This window comes from Scylla paramamosain, chromosome 2 (genome assembly GCF_035594125.1).
Source record: "Scylla paramamosain isolate STU-SP2022 chromosome 2, ASM3559412v1, whole genome shotgun sequence".
NCBI lineage: Eukaryota > Metazoa > Arthropoda > Malacostraca > Decapoda > Portunidae > Scylla > Scylla paramamosain.
The window spans coordinates 13140714-13157500 of record NC_087152.1 but is presented as its reverse complement, the minus strand read 5'-3'; the positions used below and the strand labels follow the sequence as shown (position 1 = coordinate 13157500).

Below are 16787 nucleotides of genomic sequence, written 5' to 3'. Positions count from 1 at the left end.
TGTGTGTGTGTGTGTGTGTGCGCGCGCGCGCGCGGGCGCGTGCGCGCGTTTGGGTGAGCGCACATGCGTACAGGTAAAAAAAAATAAAAAATCAAACAACAAATGCAAGCAAGGGAAGATCACAAGGCAACGGCGAAACATCAAAGGAATTTGAAGGTCTCAGCATCAGTGACTGACTAAATTCACGGAATGATTGGTTGACTGATTGATTGGTGGCGACGCAACCTCAGACTCAATGCTGCTATACGTTCACCCTGCTCTGCTGCGGGTATAAATTGCGCTCTGCCGCCCCTTCCCGTGCACCACCGTCAGGGTTGCAAGATGTGTACGATATGACTATTTTCATATAATCACAAAAGAGGAACACTAGTGGAAGATATACGTTTCCTAACCGATCCAGACGTCTTTGTCACTAACGAGTAGCAGGTATATTGTTACCATGCTATTTAATGTATTCTTTGTCAAAGTTCGAACCCTCCAGCTTTTCCTTTCTTACCGAGATACCAGTCACTTACTCTGCCTGCATTGTGCCTAATAAAAAGAATCTCAATACAGCCTGGAGACTCTGTACCCCAGCAGTCTGAACTACAAGAGACCTCCCTCTTTGTTACCATTGTTCACTTCCCCACGTGGTGTTCTAACGATCTGTTGGTGAATACTTTCCAGTTCCTTGATAGAAAGGTCACAGTTGAGCGGTAAAAGATCCGAGATTTGTTCCCAACATTGACGAGTGTGGTTACCTGAATAGATAGCACTGCCTTTCTTCAACACTTATACACTAACTGCACTACTGCAGCGTCATCTGGCTATAGATTTGTGCACTAATTCGCTTACGCCGTTGTTCAGCTGCTGGATTTTTAACTAATTTCTCCGCCTACACATCCGTAGTAGTTGACGGAGCTGTTTGTATCTACCTCTAAAGTCTACTCAATGACTGACAGGCGAATCGAAGCAGCTCATTGCTTTTGCTTCGTGACGCTCAGTACACTCAAGAGACAAACATTTACCGGAAGAACCACAACTACTGCTACCATTACAGGACATACCATTGCATATAATCGTGACAGCAACCCCTGGAAATACTTCTGGCCACCGTCGGAGGTACGCGTCACAAGTATACATATATAATGCTCTGCAAAATACCTCCATCTCTTTAATGACAAAATACTGATATGGCGATTTTGTACTAATGATGATCTGAATTAAAAACTGACGCGGTCGCGCGCACACGCACGCACGCACGCACGCACGTACACACACAACCATTCATTCCCATGGTTTATTTTCCAATATACAGCCCAAGTTCCAATTCCTTTACTTTTCCTTTCCCTGCACCACCCACAATCCCTCTCTTGTCCCCCACCCTGCCCTGCTCCCCCATCCTCCCCCATCCCTACCTGCACGGCCCACAGGTAATATTCTCAGATGGCCACTTGAGGTTTTCAACGAAATGGCTTTTTTGTTTGTCCGAGCGAAGGCTTGGTAAGAAAGGCCGGTGGGGGTCACCGCTGCTTTCCACTGCTTCCTATTTCCCGGCCTGGGGCGTCCTCCAGAGTCCTTCACGGCCTCTCCAACCAAGCACCGCCAAGATCCCACAATGCTTCATCACCGCGCCCCTTGTTCTCTACCACCACCACCACCACCACCACCACCAGCTTCACCACCACCACCCTCTTTACCACCGCCACCACTTCCACCACTACCGCCATCGCCACTACCACCACTCACAACCACTAACTCCCACACAATGAAGAACATTGCTATTCTCCAATTTCAAGTTGGTGCTCCGGGTCGTCCGCTCCGATTTTCTGCCACAGTTTCAGTTCTTTACGGACTATTAATACAAAGGTTTGCACTTGAAACTATTTTGGACTTTCAATTATGATTCGAACATTTTTAGTTTTGGATCTGCGGTGGTGCCTTTAGGAAGAAAAAAAGGAAAAAATAAATAAAAAGTGGGTGGAAATTCATTATTTTCCAGAACACTTTGAAGATGAAAATCTTTGAAAGTAAAAAAAAAAAAAATCAAACTATTATGTTTCAACTTCCTCATGGTCGTAACATACAGCCTCTCATTCCACGCATTGTGAAAAAAGCTTGAGGCATCAACTTAACGGATGATGAATTACCTAATTAGTGATATTGACATAAAAAAAATGTCCAAGGTTTTTAAGCAATTTTATACAAATAACTGAAAACAGATAACGAAGAAACTTTTACTCCAGTATGATTGTTGTGGAAGAAAATTACTTTCTTTCGCATTTCTTTGTCGTATCTTGGACAGTTCTTGTGGAGATGGGAGCCTTGCATCCGAAACGTCGCAAGGCAATAAGCATGGGGATTCTTATTGGGATTTGAAAATTATGACAACCTGGAGATTCTGTTATGACGTTTATTTAATACCACACACACACACACACACACACACACACACACAAACGGAAAGTACATACAACCACAGACTCGTACATGGAAAGAAACTAATACCGTGATTTAGTACAGGTAAGTAATGGAAGAATACTATGCTCGTCACAACACAACCTTTCACTCTTACTTCCTGCGAGTGGAGGGCGTGTCTGGCTGTACTCTCCTTGCAGGACTGGTACTCTCCTTAACTGGCGCCACACACGTGGGATTCGCCTTCTTTTAATTACAACCACAGCAGCCAAAGCAAGTCAAGTACGAGGTAACGGACAGGATCAAGGAATAACTGGGAGTGCCTCAAATGTAGGATCAATCGTCTCATAAATCATTATTAATGGTTCACCAGGATTAATGAAAAGAAGGATGATTAATCAGGTAAAAAGCTTAAATAAGTCACATTGCTTGCTCCAGTTTCGGCTTTTCATTAGTTCGGAATTAAGTAAACAAACCACAACGCATTCATGAGCAGAAGCACGAGTCCCAACTTCTCCCAAACATTGTTAATTAAAAACAAGATGGAAATCGATACGCCTTGCACCGTGGCGACTGTTTTCTCCTGCCATCGATTCCCAGTACACCGCGAGAAGACTCCTGCTCAATGTCGCCTCGTATGTCTTGTCTCAATCCTAAAATAACTCCACGCGGGACACGATGCCCACAGTAATCTCAACATTTTTACTTTTAGCGTGAAAAAAGACAAAAAAAAAAGTATTCTTAGCTTCTGTAAGATTCTGGGAAATATGTACCAATGTAAGTCGATATAATAGGAATGATCTACTACTGGTGATGCATCATGGGAGGAAACATCATTCATTCTTTGTTAAAAAAAATAAAATAAATAAATAAACACTCACACACATATATATATATATATATATATATATATATATATATATATATATATATATATATATATATATATATATATATATATATATATATATATATATATATATATATATACGAGTATATATATATATATATGTATATATATATATATATATATATATATATATATATATATATATATATATATATATATATATATATATATATATATATATATATATATATATATATATATATATATATATATATATATATATATATCCTTTACTTAGCACACAAAGCCTTCGTGTGGTGCATCCTCACTAAAGAAAAAAAAAAATGTCACCGAATGCCTGCTGAATACCTGATCAGGAATCCAATACAATGATCTGCAGCTCACCAAGGCATGGAATCCGTAATGTAAAGCATGAAAAACTGGAATTTTGAAAAGGTTGATTTCATCTTAATGTTATGCAAGGAAAACTAGAAAAAACGGAAATTACATTCGAATAGTAAACATCTACACACGCCAAAAAGACCTAGAAAGGCTAACATGTCACGCCTTTGGTATGTGCCTTTTCTCTCACTGCAACAAAGAGCAAAACTCCTCGTACGTGCCCCCTCAGGAACAGTACTGCCCCCTACATATAATAGAAGCCATAGCTGCTTCTATATTTCCCTTACCTAAGACTGTACTATTTTAAAAGAGTGGTTTCAAGACGCTTGTCCTCCACCATTGCATAATCCATTTGGCCATTCGTTTTAGGGACTGACATCTCAGTGGGCCTTTTTGCCCACTTTTTTTTTTTTTTTTTTGTTTCCCTACGCCGTAACACTTCTCACATAGCAAAAATGATAATCATAATATTGGGAAGTGTTCTATTGAAATGCTAGAAGACAAAACTTGAAAACAGCTTATTTACAACATCAAGTAACTTAATGACCGTTCTCCGAGTGAGTAAACGCCGGCGCGCAGTGTTTGGAGGAGCGGCCTGCAGGAGGTTACTGACATTTCCATGAACGTGACTGGAGGCAATTTAACACACATCGCAATCCTGCGTTTGTATTAACCACGGATCAAAAAATCTACCTTATTTTTCCAACGAACTTTTGAATATCATGCAAGAATATCAGAAGCAACAAATATGTCTGTCCATCGCCACGTCTAATGTTTCTCATCGTATTTCAGTGCACTTCGGTTTTGCATTTCCCTGAAGCAATGAAAGCAAAATGATCGTCGCTGATTTTCATTACGACAAGAGCTCTCCAAGGAAGCTGAGAGTGGGTGTTAACGTTGTGGCTTTATGTGCACCAGCAAGTAAGGAAGCCAGGAATAATCACAGGGCTGAGGAGGAGGAGGAGGAGGAGGGCCAATCCCGATCCCTGCAAGGAAGATAATTGGTTGCAGGAGTTTTCACGTGCAATAAACAATAAACTGTAAACCATTCGGCGAAAAGAGTGTCATTTCTATTCATCCATCCAGCAGAGTCCTGCATAATGAAGGGAAACAAAAAAACAATTAATCCGTTAATTGATAGGAAAACTTCAGCAACGAGCGACTGACGATGCGTTAAATGGGAAACAAAAGTAGCAATTTACTTCAATTAGAATGTGAAATTTTGTATGAAAACATTTGGCGCTGAAACGAATGGCCGTGCGGCGTACACACACACACACACACACACACGCACACACACACACACTTACGGCTTCCAAGCCCAGAATGGTCTGCTTGTCGAAGCAATTTTCAAGGTCCCTCTTGCCTTTGGCGCGTCTCTAGTCACATTAATCTTCACTTCAGAGGACTTTGATACAAGTTTGGTAACATAACTTATTTCTATTGAACATCAGTATGTTTTTCTTACCTCAAGTTTTTTATTGTGTTTAACCTTGCTTTCTTTAACGTCTATATCATCTCACGCATTTTATGTATTCACGTAATGACAATAATAAAATTTACTTTTAGGGTAAAATTCTGTTTGCCATATTTCCTAAATTTAGTTTTAGTTTTTCCAAGCTTCTTCTTGGGGCATGACCTGCGACAAATTGCATCCTTTGGTCTGACTGACGTCTTTTCCGGTATCTCCTCAATTTTCTCACGTCTCCAATTTCAGTCCTGCACCATGAAATATTTTCGGCGCCCCTGTGCGATGCTTCCAAGGAATCGAGACCTTTTCCATAATCTAAGAAGGTCATATCGACCAATTTTGTCCAAATATTTGGTATTACCGACTGGCTGACTCATGCCACGAAAGACAACCTGTTCACTCAACACGAGGACAAGATTAAAGACCTGTATAAATTTTTATGCCAGCTAGTTCCCGTATGAAATATTTGTAAGGTAACAGAAACACATGTTAAAGGTTGCTTTTGTATAAATTATGGACCTGTAAGTGGCAATAGTGTTACGCTTGATCATTCCCTCGGAAGAAAACTGCTGTCGAAACCTTGCCTCGTCATCAAACCCTTTGACATCAATATTGGTCTGAGTGAGCCTAGTGAGCAGCTGGACTCTAGACGGCGCCAGTGTGTGTTGGTTCACGCCAGGCAGCCACGAGCACTGACATATATTTGCTAAATATTTAAAACACGGTCCAGAGGCAGCCATCGTGCGGTGTTCTATTGAGCCTCACGCTTTAAGACATAAAATAATGGGGCTGAATAATTAGGGGCATGATAATGATGTTGGTTCAGTACAGCCTCATAACTCAACCAATAATGCGCGCTGCAGCACCGCGCCGTTCACTGATTGGTGGGCAGATTTAGAGAGGAAGGAAGTACATGTTTTTCTGTGAGTTGACATTAATAAAGAGAAAGGTTCATGTGACGAGAACCTGCTTCTCATCTTTATGCCATTGAGGATAAATACGTAGGTAGCTTCTTATTGATTATAATTTGAACGATATGCGAGAGGGCGAGAATTCTTAAACTGATGAATTATTGCTTAAAATTCTAGGAACTTTTCTAGTCTAGGACAAGTTTGACGTAATGTGATCGTGGTGATTGATGATGATGATGATGATGATGATGATGATGATGATGATGATGATGATGATGATGATGATAATGACGATGATGATGATAATGACTACAACAATAACATTATCAACATCACAAACAGCAGCAGCAGCAGGAATAACTACAACAACAGCAACAACATCATCATACAAGAAAACCTAAACCAAACACACCAAAACACATATATTGCTATATGACCTTAAAACACAAACAAACACACACACACACACACACACACACACACAGCCATATATCACACACATAGGTACAGCATTCAAAGGTCACACTTGCATATAAATAGAACACGCTATCGGAGGTCTAGGCGTGGCGGGGCGAGGCGGGGCGATGTAGACATACGTAGACTTAACCTGCAAGCAGAAACAGGAACGAGGAGGCTTTTTCTAGACAAACATGTTTACTGATGATAATTATCTTCCCCCTCTCTGTGTGTATTTTATTACCTCTCCTTCCTCCCTTCCTGCCTGGCTTTCACTTACACCCTCCTCCCCCTTCCCCCCCTTCTCCTCCTCCTCCTCCTCCTCCTCCTCCTCCTCCTCCTCCTTCTCCTCTCCTCTCCTCCATCAAGGCAGGTAATCTCACCGGAATAACGCAATAAATTTCGGGCCAAGAGGGATATCAACTTTTTGCTTATCTAAAAGAGAGGCGATGAAGGGCTAACTGCACCCTGATCTGCCTAGGGGGCGCCCGACAAAATTACTACGTGTTCACTAAAGCCGAATTTACGCACCTTTTGGGACACTTGCTCCTACTGTACCTTTTGTTTTTCATGTTACTGGTGTGTCAATTTATTGTTTAGTTCAGCGGGTCTAGTTTATGGAAGATGACGAGGGAGAGGTCAGGGAACTGGGAAAGGGAGAGGAAGAGAAAGGAGAGAGGCGGTGGGGGGAAAGGTTTCTTACTCTATTCCTGACCTGGATTTTGAAACGCTTTGTTGTCTCATAAGAACTATTTTCGAACACTACGCGGGTCGTTAACCTGGCTCTCATGAATGGGTGCTTCCTCGTTGCTGTTATAGAATTCTTGTTAAACTATTACACGAATCATGAAAACAGCTTTCTGATAGAGACCGTTAAAAGTGGTGGATAAGACGCCGAAACGTTTTGGGTGTGCCATCACTTTCTGCTATAATCATGAGATGTTTTCTTACGCAGAAACCAGGATATTGGAATCAGTTATATTTGTGTCTTCTTGCTCTTATTCTCATTATTAAAATCGTTACGTGTCTTCGCGTGTAGAAAGCAGGAATGTAGACTGTTCGCCCTAAGCTGTGTTAGTGTGGAATATTTAACCATTTACCTAAGGCTTCCTTAATATTTTGGGGTATTCTTTTTCTTATTTTTATTACTTAAATCATTAATTAAATCATTAAGTGTTTTCGTGTGTAGAAAGGATGCAGATTCTTCACTTAAGGTTGTGTTAAGTATGGTACATTGAACTATTTAGCACACATATTTAAGGGAACACATTTTTAAGGGCATTCTTGTTCTTGTTCTTATTCTTGTTTTTAAAATCATTAGATACCCTCATGCGTAGAAAGCAGTATGCAGACTGTTCACTGTAAGCTGCGTTAGTGTTGTATAATTAACTATTTACCTAAACACATCATATTTGGGAGTATTCTCCTTGTTCTTACTATTAAAACCAATAGGTACCCTCGTCTTATCCTTGCTGACCTAATTACCAAGCGTCCTCGTACACAAATAGCAAAATAATGACTGTCCTTGAAATGTTTTTAGTTAGCGATGTGTGATTCATTATTTAACTTGACTTCCCTCACATTTCCGAGGCACTGAAAGAAAGACGAATTCTCTGTCGAAACCTTCAAAGGATTCTCATCTTTTTTTTTACTTTTTCAACCGCTCGACACTGTCGCACGGAACGTCGAGCTTCGGTGTGGCAGCTGAAATTTTCTCAGTTTGCCATCGACAGTTCCCCGGAATGAAAACAATATTGAGAAATGGAAGGCAATGATTTTATGATATAATTGGAAAAATGTCGCACTCGTGGGGTCTCTCTCTCTCTCTCTCTCTCTCTCTCTCTCTCTCTCTCCGTCTACATTATACACACAGCACATTACCATACCAACAAGTACCTTCTCCACGAACAAGCGTAATGGTACTCGTATATTGCACCATTCCCTTCTGTTATTACCTAACTTTTTTTCTTATATTTTAAAGTGGTGCCGATAAATCAAACAACCTAGTTATGGCCTGAAGGTATGTAGCTGTTTGATATTCTCTCTCTCTCTCTCTCTCTCTCTCTCTCTCTCTCTCTCTCTCTCTCTCTCTCTCTCTCTCTCTCTCTCTCTCAGTAATTACATTTCTGATGGACATGTAAAGAAAGTCATCAACAACTTACTTTTCCGGGCGGCAAATGCAAAAAAAAAAAAAAAAAAAACAACGCAGGATTATTCCTCTTAATGCAGGTATTCATCACATCGAGATCGGGATGTTCAAGGGAAGAAGTAATATTTCTACGGTTACCTCATGCAGACTTGCTCTAAAAAGTATGATGGAGTGAGGGAATGGGGAGGGAAGCGGGTGTGAAGAGGGAGGGAAGAGGGAGGAGGAAGGGAGTGGACGGACATGAGGAATACCTGTGATAATGTTTACGAACTTAACAACACGTATATTTCATTCTTATCTTTACCAGACTCATACAACTTTACGAGGCGCGGTGTGCTACATTACGTGGCCCATATGTTGTAACTGTTTTTTTTTTTTCCCGTGAATACATATTTCTTTTTAAACTATTATTACAGTCATGAAAACACCCTTGATTTTCATGATTAGAGTCTGTTGAGCTTAGTGAAAACAATATGTCGAAATGTCTGAGAATGCAGTCCAGGAACGAAGCTTTGGTTTTCCGAGCACTGCCATAAACGACGATCACTTCCCATGAACAGAACCTTGGGCAGAGAAATGTGTAGATAGACTGGTGACTCAAAAGTTTCGGGGATCGAGGACACGTAATCTTGACTGTGCTTTTAATGACACGAACTTAGTTTTAACAAAGTGCAGCTAATACAGAATGTTTAGAATAGCATTTCACTTACGTTAAAAAAGGTTAACAAAGATTACACTAAATTACATAAACAGGCTTACTGAAAAAGATTTCTTATCGGATTAGCCAATGAAATTCATGTGGTGGCTTGATGCACTTAAAATATCTCAAGTTTAATGAAAGTGGGGGAAAAATAAAAAAAAAGCAATCATCTTATAATTTAAAAGGATATCAGGGCTAGTCACCAGGTTAAGTTATAGAGAGAGAGAAAAAAAAAAAAGGCCAAGGAAATTATGTTCGAGACGTAGGAAGGAAGATCAGTGAGGAAGTAGAAGTTTATGTAAGAGTTATAGGCAACTTAAATGCGAAAGTTGGTACAAAGAATTTATACGAGACTACAAAAGAAGACGTTAATGTTCTTATAAATCTTTGGGAAGAATAATACACAGCAAATTTTAAACAAGGAAAGTAGACGAGACACGCATTAGGGAACGTAGCATTTTTAAGAAGCTTTGCCATGAATAAAAGACAAATGCCTCAAAAGGTAATACAAGATTTCTAATGGAATAATGAAAAGGATTTTTTTTCTAGGAACTGTGTGTGTGTGTGTGTGTGTGTGTGTGTACGCGCACGCAGACATGCACATTCCTTGCCACAAGAGTCCATTAATAGTCTACGCCTCACTGTGTATCTGTGTGGGATGCGATAACACCAGCACCAACATACAAAAAATATATACGAGAAACGAGCATGTAGTAATTTGTCCGAGGTAAGTGAGGACAGTTTGTTTCCTTCCGTACTGAGGCTCTGTATGGTCCGAATTATCAACCCTATTTTTTTTTTTTTTTGTATAATTGCAGTTTCCACCACCAATAAACCGCACGTATGAAGTGTCTCACGGTCTAGATCACACTGCTAGGAGCATTTCTAACCCCATATTACCTTGCCGCAAACGAATAACAAGGTCGGGATGGAATTTCAAATAATAAGGTCGGGATGGAATTTCAAAGATTTACCTCAGTTTTTGGCTGGGATCCTGTTTCCATAGTCATTGAAAAGATAGTTAGGTTAGGTTAGGTTAGGTTAGGATAGGATAGGATAGGTTAGGTTACGTTAGGTAGGATAGGTTAGGATAGGTTAGGTTAGGACAGGTAAGGTTAGGTAAGGTTAGGTTAGGTTGGGTTAGGATAGGTTGGGTTAGGATAGGTTAGGTTAGGTTAGGTTAGGTTAGGTTAGGTTAGGTTACCTTAGCTTTCTGGTTGTGTTCGAATATACTAATGGTGGGGGTTCAAGGGGGGCACAGCCCCCTGGTTATAATAGGTTTTTGGTTTGCTACATTTAGGAAATTTCCTTGACTTCTAGGGAAGTTTCCCTACATTTTCAAAGTTCATATATCACTCGTATGTGCCCCCCCAAAAAAACCCCGGCTCCCCACAAGCCCCCAAGCTTGCTGGAGGGGTTGGTGGGGTGTGGGTAGAGATTGGGGATATTGGGTGAAACTGCAGATTTACCTTTTTTTTTTTTAATACTTATCTAAATATACTGTGTCCAAAACTGACATCTTCTTTTCAGATGTCATTTCAATCCATTGATGCGCTTCCTAAAAACAAATCAGTCAAATAAATCCAGTTTAATGAGATTACGCGAGACGTACAAATATCTGCAGAAGCCTATCATGAGCGTATAAATGGAATACAGAGGAGATTCACTGTTCCATAGCTCCTTTACTTTATTCGCCTTTAGAAACACACAAGGAACACAAGGACAGTATTCTAACCTGGCTGCACACTGTTCCCCTCCCTGGAAGATAGAAGCTCTCAGGCGGCTTCTCTGTATTACTCGACTCGGATAATGCATTCCACCCCATCTCATGCTATTTGTGTCTCCATTGACGATGACTGACAGTTCCCCTTTCTCTCCTAACGAGGAACATCTTCAACGATAGAGGAACGTCAGGAGCTTGAGTTGTTCATGTAGGGATAGGATAGTGATGAGGGAAGAGTAGAATACGAGGTGGTTATGCCCATGATGGTGGTAGTGGTGGCAACAGCGCGAGGGATGTGGTGAGTGGCACGAGTATGGAGGATCGAGCAGCGGTTAATATGGCGATGGTGTGAAAAGAGTGGTTAAGTGGCGCAGGTGCTGTTTTGTGTGTGGATTTGTAATCTGTGGACTGTAATCTCTATAGAAAGAATCCTAGAAACACTATAATGCCGGGGAATGTCCTGACAGCGGTGCATCATGAGTCTTGTTACCCGGGGATACAAGTTTATGTAATGAGGCGCGCCAGCCATCCTGCCGTCACTATTACCAACACACGCTGTTTTTCTTGTCTCTTCTTGTCAGAATTTCCCATTCTGAACACATATTCATTTAAGTTGATAAGACCAAAGAGACTCAATACCTACACAGTTGTATGAAATGTAAAACGGAGTGAAAAATTGCGGTTACAAATGATGGTCCGGTGCGTTTGGCAGCTCAGTTTCCCGGCACCTGCAGGAAGTACCGCCTTTACACTGGCCACTCCTTTCATTACACACCAGGGAACATGTTCATACGTTCTTTACTAATTCAACATACCTGCTAGGCCGCAAGGAACAGGCTGTGTGAAGGATTCCCACAGTCCTGTTTTAGCTTGACCACTGAAAAGTATTGGAGGAAGCACGACCCGCACGCACACGCACTACACAGAAACACACTGGGACTGGCTGCCTGAAGAGACCCGCATGGTTCGGCTCTGTTTCGAAGTGCGTAGTTCGGTACTTTAAAGGTACGTAAAGGTTCAAACCAAGGAAGCTTGATAAGAGTCACCAGCTTCCTTGGTTTAAACTAATATAGTCTTTAGTTCAAGCCGCACAGATAAATTTATAAAATGCAGAATTGTTCCAAACGCATAGAAAAGCAGCCGTCCACTCTGCGAATGTTGCCAGAGCAAGGAAAATAAGTTAAACTTGGCTTCTTCTGATTTACAATAATGAGTCTTATTTTGGAGGATGAGATAAAACCAGGTGTAGCTTAGTAATGATTTATTCTATTGTACGTATTTCCTGGCATGATGGTCCACACTTGTAGCACAGATGTCTATTTTTTAAAGATAATTTTAATCGGTAAAGAAGAAAACACACACACACACACACACACACACACGGTAGCAGAAACGTATGTTTGCGTACTAAAACAAAACAAAAAAAATTGTAAAAGAAAATAAATAAAAAAAAGATTCACCGCCATCTTTTTAAACAATATTCTATGTTTGTCAGAAAACAGTTACTAAGTCATTTTCTTCCATAAAGCCCTCTAAGTGCACACACGGCAAAGCACTCTCTGCCACGAGATGTTGTTGTCGTGTCAATCAAAGGGGAAAACAACAGCAGCATGTCCTCCGCCGGCTCAGCGCAGCGTGAACACAAACATATAGAAGGCGTATACCATTCCCGCCACCATCCCCTCAGGTACGCCAGGTAATTGCCTTGTAAATAATACATCGCTGGTAAAGAAGGCAATGCGTAAATATTTTTTTTCCCGTAATTTTCTTGATGTCTATAATGGGGGAGAGAGAGAGAGAGCTGTGTGTTACTTTCATTATTCCAAACACATCCACAAGTTACATCAAGTTTTCTTGTAATAGTAGGCTTCTCTCTCTCTCTCTCTCTCTCTCTCTCTCTCTCTCTGCTTCCTCGTGAGTTGAAATTGCTATTTCCTATGTAACCTAATTTCAAGTACCTTTAATATAATTTCTTTTATATTATTGTATCTTATTTCATATAAAAAAATGTTCTTAATATGCTTTGCTGTGCGGCGCCATATGACCCTGCTCTTGTGCATTAGTCTCCCTCCCACTCTCTCTCTCTCTCTCTCTCTCTCTCTCTCTCTCTCTCTCTCTCTCTCTCTCTCTCTCTCGGCATCCAAAGTCATAATAAGGTCCATTATTCACAAAACATTAAAACGCCCAGACCATAAAAGAGAGAGAGAGAGAGAGAGAGAGAGAGAGAGAGAGAGAGAGAGAGAGAGAGAGAGAGAGAGAGTAAAAAAAAAAATGACAACACCCCACGCACTTAATAGGAGAGTGTCGCAATAGATGAAGTAACACGTGACGGACAACCATAGCTACCTGTCTATTAGTATTAGCACCGGGAGAGAGAGAGAGAGAGAGAGAGAGAGAGAGAGAGAGAGAGAGAGAGAGAGAGAGAGGGAAGGTCTTTGGGTACAGGGAACAAACGAGACGAAAAGATCAATAACTCGTAGCCGTAGTCCTCTTTTCCTTGAGTATGTTTGTATTATAGTATGAGACACGACACACACACACACACACACACACACACACACACACACACACACACACACATTTCCTCCTCTTTCACGTCGCAATATCCATCAAAGAGGTCTTCGACTCACGCAGGTGGGGCGCAGAATGAGGGTGACAGCAAGGTATACATTGATGGGTCGAGGCAGATGAAAGGCCGCTACAGAAAGGCGAGGCAGCGGAGGTAATGAGCGGCGTTGTATGGCCGTGAAATTATGTGGAAAGCATGACGACATCGCGGAGGACTGAAGGAAGGGAGGGATGAGGGAAAGGGAGTGAGATAGTGGCGCTGATGAGTAGGTGAAGAGGGTGATTTAGAGGCTTTGTTGAGGATGCGTTCGAGGGAGAGGAAGGAAGAGGAGAATATGAAGGGGAGATTAAATTTTCGTGGAGTGCGGTGAGGTAGATGAGGAATGTGGTGGAGCAGGATGCGTCTGTTCTTTGGGTCCTTTCATCATTCGTCATCTCGTCACGCTCGTCATCAGCGGCTGCAGCAGAAGCCATCGGTAGTCTGCTGCGGGATCAAGGCTTCATCCCACAAATTACTTTAGTTACGCGCATCTCTCTCTCTCTCTCTCTCTCTCTCTCTCTCTCTCTCTCTCTCTCTCTCTCTCTCTTCCCTTCGCTTCCTCTGTACTTGTTAACAATGAACGAATATTTTTCTCCCCTGCCGTGGTTTCTATTATTGGGTTACTGCCTTTCGGGTCAACCTATCGACAGTTCTTTTTATCCATGACGAACGAGCGCTATGTTTTTGTGTATATATATCTTTTTTTTCTAGTCGCAGTAACCGATAAATCCTTCCGTTTCGTTTCTTACCATGTTTTGCGGTGTTTCTTTGTGCTAGCGAGACTCAAATGAAAGGCTTTAATTATTGCGTGCATTATCTGAGACTGTGTTTAAGTGATGTGCCTTAACTTTCGCTGCTTAACGTTTTTATCTACCATCACCTACAACTTTTGGGATAGATTTTCATATATCATTCCGTTAAATTTAGTGCTGTAGCCGAGAAAGACATCGTTAATCTTCTCATGTGTCTTTTTTTTTTTTTCTGTCTGTCTATGCAATGAGGATTCACTGTGCTCTGAATCTTAATAGAGGACAAACATTTCAGTGGAAGGGATATAGTTCTGCAAGGTGTCGTGTTTCTTGTAACCAAAATTTCTGTTACTACTGCCAAAACGTTACTTCTTTTTACTTTAATAAAAAAAAAAATCGAGACCAGCTGAAATAATTTGATTTTGTTCTCGGATTCACGTTTCAGATTTTCACAAACTCTGGTTCAAGTAAAAGTATTGCCAAACTAAGTATTTCCAATAATTTTCCTCTTCAGTTCATATGATCTTTTCCCCACCTATGACACCACTGTACATTCCTGCAGTTTTTTTTGTTCTTCATTGCTTCTACTGACACTCGTGGCTGCTTCGCACTGGTAACCTGCTATAATGTATCTCACAAATCCCGTTTTGAAGTCTTTTTATTTATTTATTTATTTGTTTTATTTTATTTATTTATTTATTTATTTTTTTTTTTCACGTGGACACAGATGAATAGACGAATTCACATCAGTTTATCTCGTTGATGAGGCAGAATCCTCGTTAAACTATCAATTCAAGCTTGAATACATCCTTAAAATCCACATCCCCCCCCCAAGTGAACTTCGCTACAATAAGCTAAAAGTAGTCCAGATAAGGCAGAATAGATTGGTAATATAAGCTTGATTCGTCAGACTGTCACTAATAAAGATAAGACGATCATAAGACTTGTGATATTCTTGACCTGTAGCGTGGCTTAGATGATCTGTCCCTTATATCTATAGAGGCTAAGTTGGGTCTCCGCCTGTGATGGCGCAGGCAGATTTTTAGAGTGACGCCTTCGCAGAGGTTCATGTCGTCATCCGCTCCCTCCCGAGTTCCCCGATGCAGTCGCCTCGAAGATGAGATTAACAGGAGCCATGTGAATATTCTTCGTAACTTCACAACACCTTGAAAGGTCATCCTCCGAGACGCGACTCTCATACAGATACCTGTCAACAGCAACAATAAGAAATTTATTAATAATATTATTTCCTTGAAAATTGGTTATTGAATATGTCATCCATATAAGTAATTGCATTCAAATTTTCATTTATCTACAAAAGATTATGTTCAAGAGCACCAAAAATATATGTAAACTACCTTTTTATATGTATTTGTCATGTTTTTTTTAAACTGACAGCTTTTTAACTGATGTAGCATTAGATCTCTCGGCATTTCATGCAGCTTTCAAGTGTATTTTTGTTGTTTACGTACATGATGCCATGAAGCGAAGCGGTACCATTACTCGCTCGTCAGCTAAAGCTGCTTTCCTCATCTGTGTGTCTCTCTTCAAGATTTTTTAACCAATAAATTTCATCATCACTTCCACTGAAATGTTTATAAACTTATGAAATCACAGATATTAAGTATCTTTTGTCTGTAATTCTTTTAGGGACCTGTTGTGACCTCTCAGTTTACATCGTGCTTCAACAAATGGATTATGCAACACTTTTTTTTTCTCGGTTTTCCTTTTCTTATCAAATATCAATACAAATTTTGATGCCGCAAGGAACTGTATCACGTCCCCTCGCCACAGCCACTGACCGGTAACCGAGTCATTGTGGCGTGTAGCGAAATCACGGAGACACCACTCAGCGTAACCTGTCACAGCTACTCCCAGGAAGATTCTCGGCAGCTGTAACTCTCTTAAAATTACTCACGTATATACGAGTGTATGAAGATGAGAGGACTCTATCGAGAGTCCTCTCACGAACCTTTACGCCCACGTGGGTCTCCGTTCCCTCGATACCCCTGAGTAATTATGCATGCATAGTTAATAGTAATAATAACCTATTCTGAATAGAAAATATTATAAAGAAATATATTCTTTCCGCATTCGTAGCATTGTGAGATGGACTGAGAATCTGAATAAGATCTTGAAGGGTGGGGGTGTGTGGCGCACCGGCGGATGGAGGGGAGGGGAGCCATGGGTAGGGGGTGGACGAGAGGGTGTGCGTCAAATTCGACCCATTGCCAACTCAGACCATTTTGCAATACCAACTTGAACTATCACTATAACTTTATTGTATTTATAGGAAATTTAATGCATATACATGAACCGTCACACTCAGCTCGTTTCTTGTCACACCTTGTGACACTGTCGTATTCAGTTG

The 16787-nt window shown here is 40.8% G+C and overlaps 1 protein-coding gene across 2 annotated transcripts in view; it reads right to left on the bottom strand.

Annotated features, from left to right (window-relative positions):
- Positions 1 to 12020, bottom strand: part of LOC135110372 (S-phase kinase-associated protein 1) — a 125138-nt gene extending 113118 nt beyond the window's left edge. For both annotated transcript variants that reach the window (XM_064022646.1, XM_064022643.1), the window contains exon 1: positions 11875 to 12020. The gene's annotated coding sequence lies outside the window, so the exon portion shown is untranslated. The remainder of the gene's footprint in view (positions 1 to 11874) is intronic.
- Positions 12021 to 16787: the final 4767 nt, after the last annotated feature.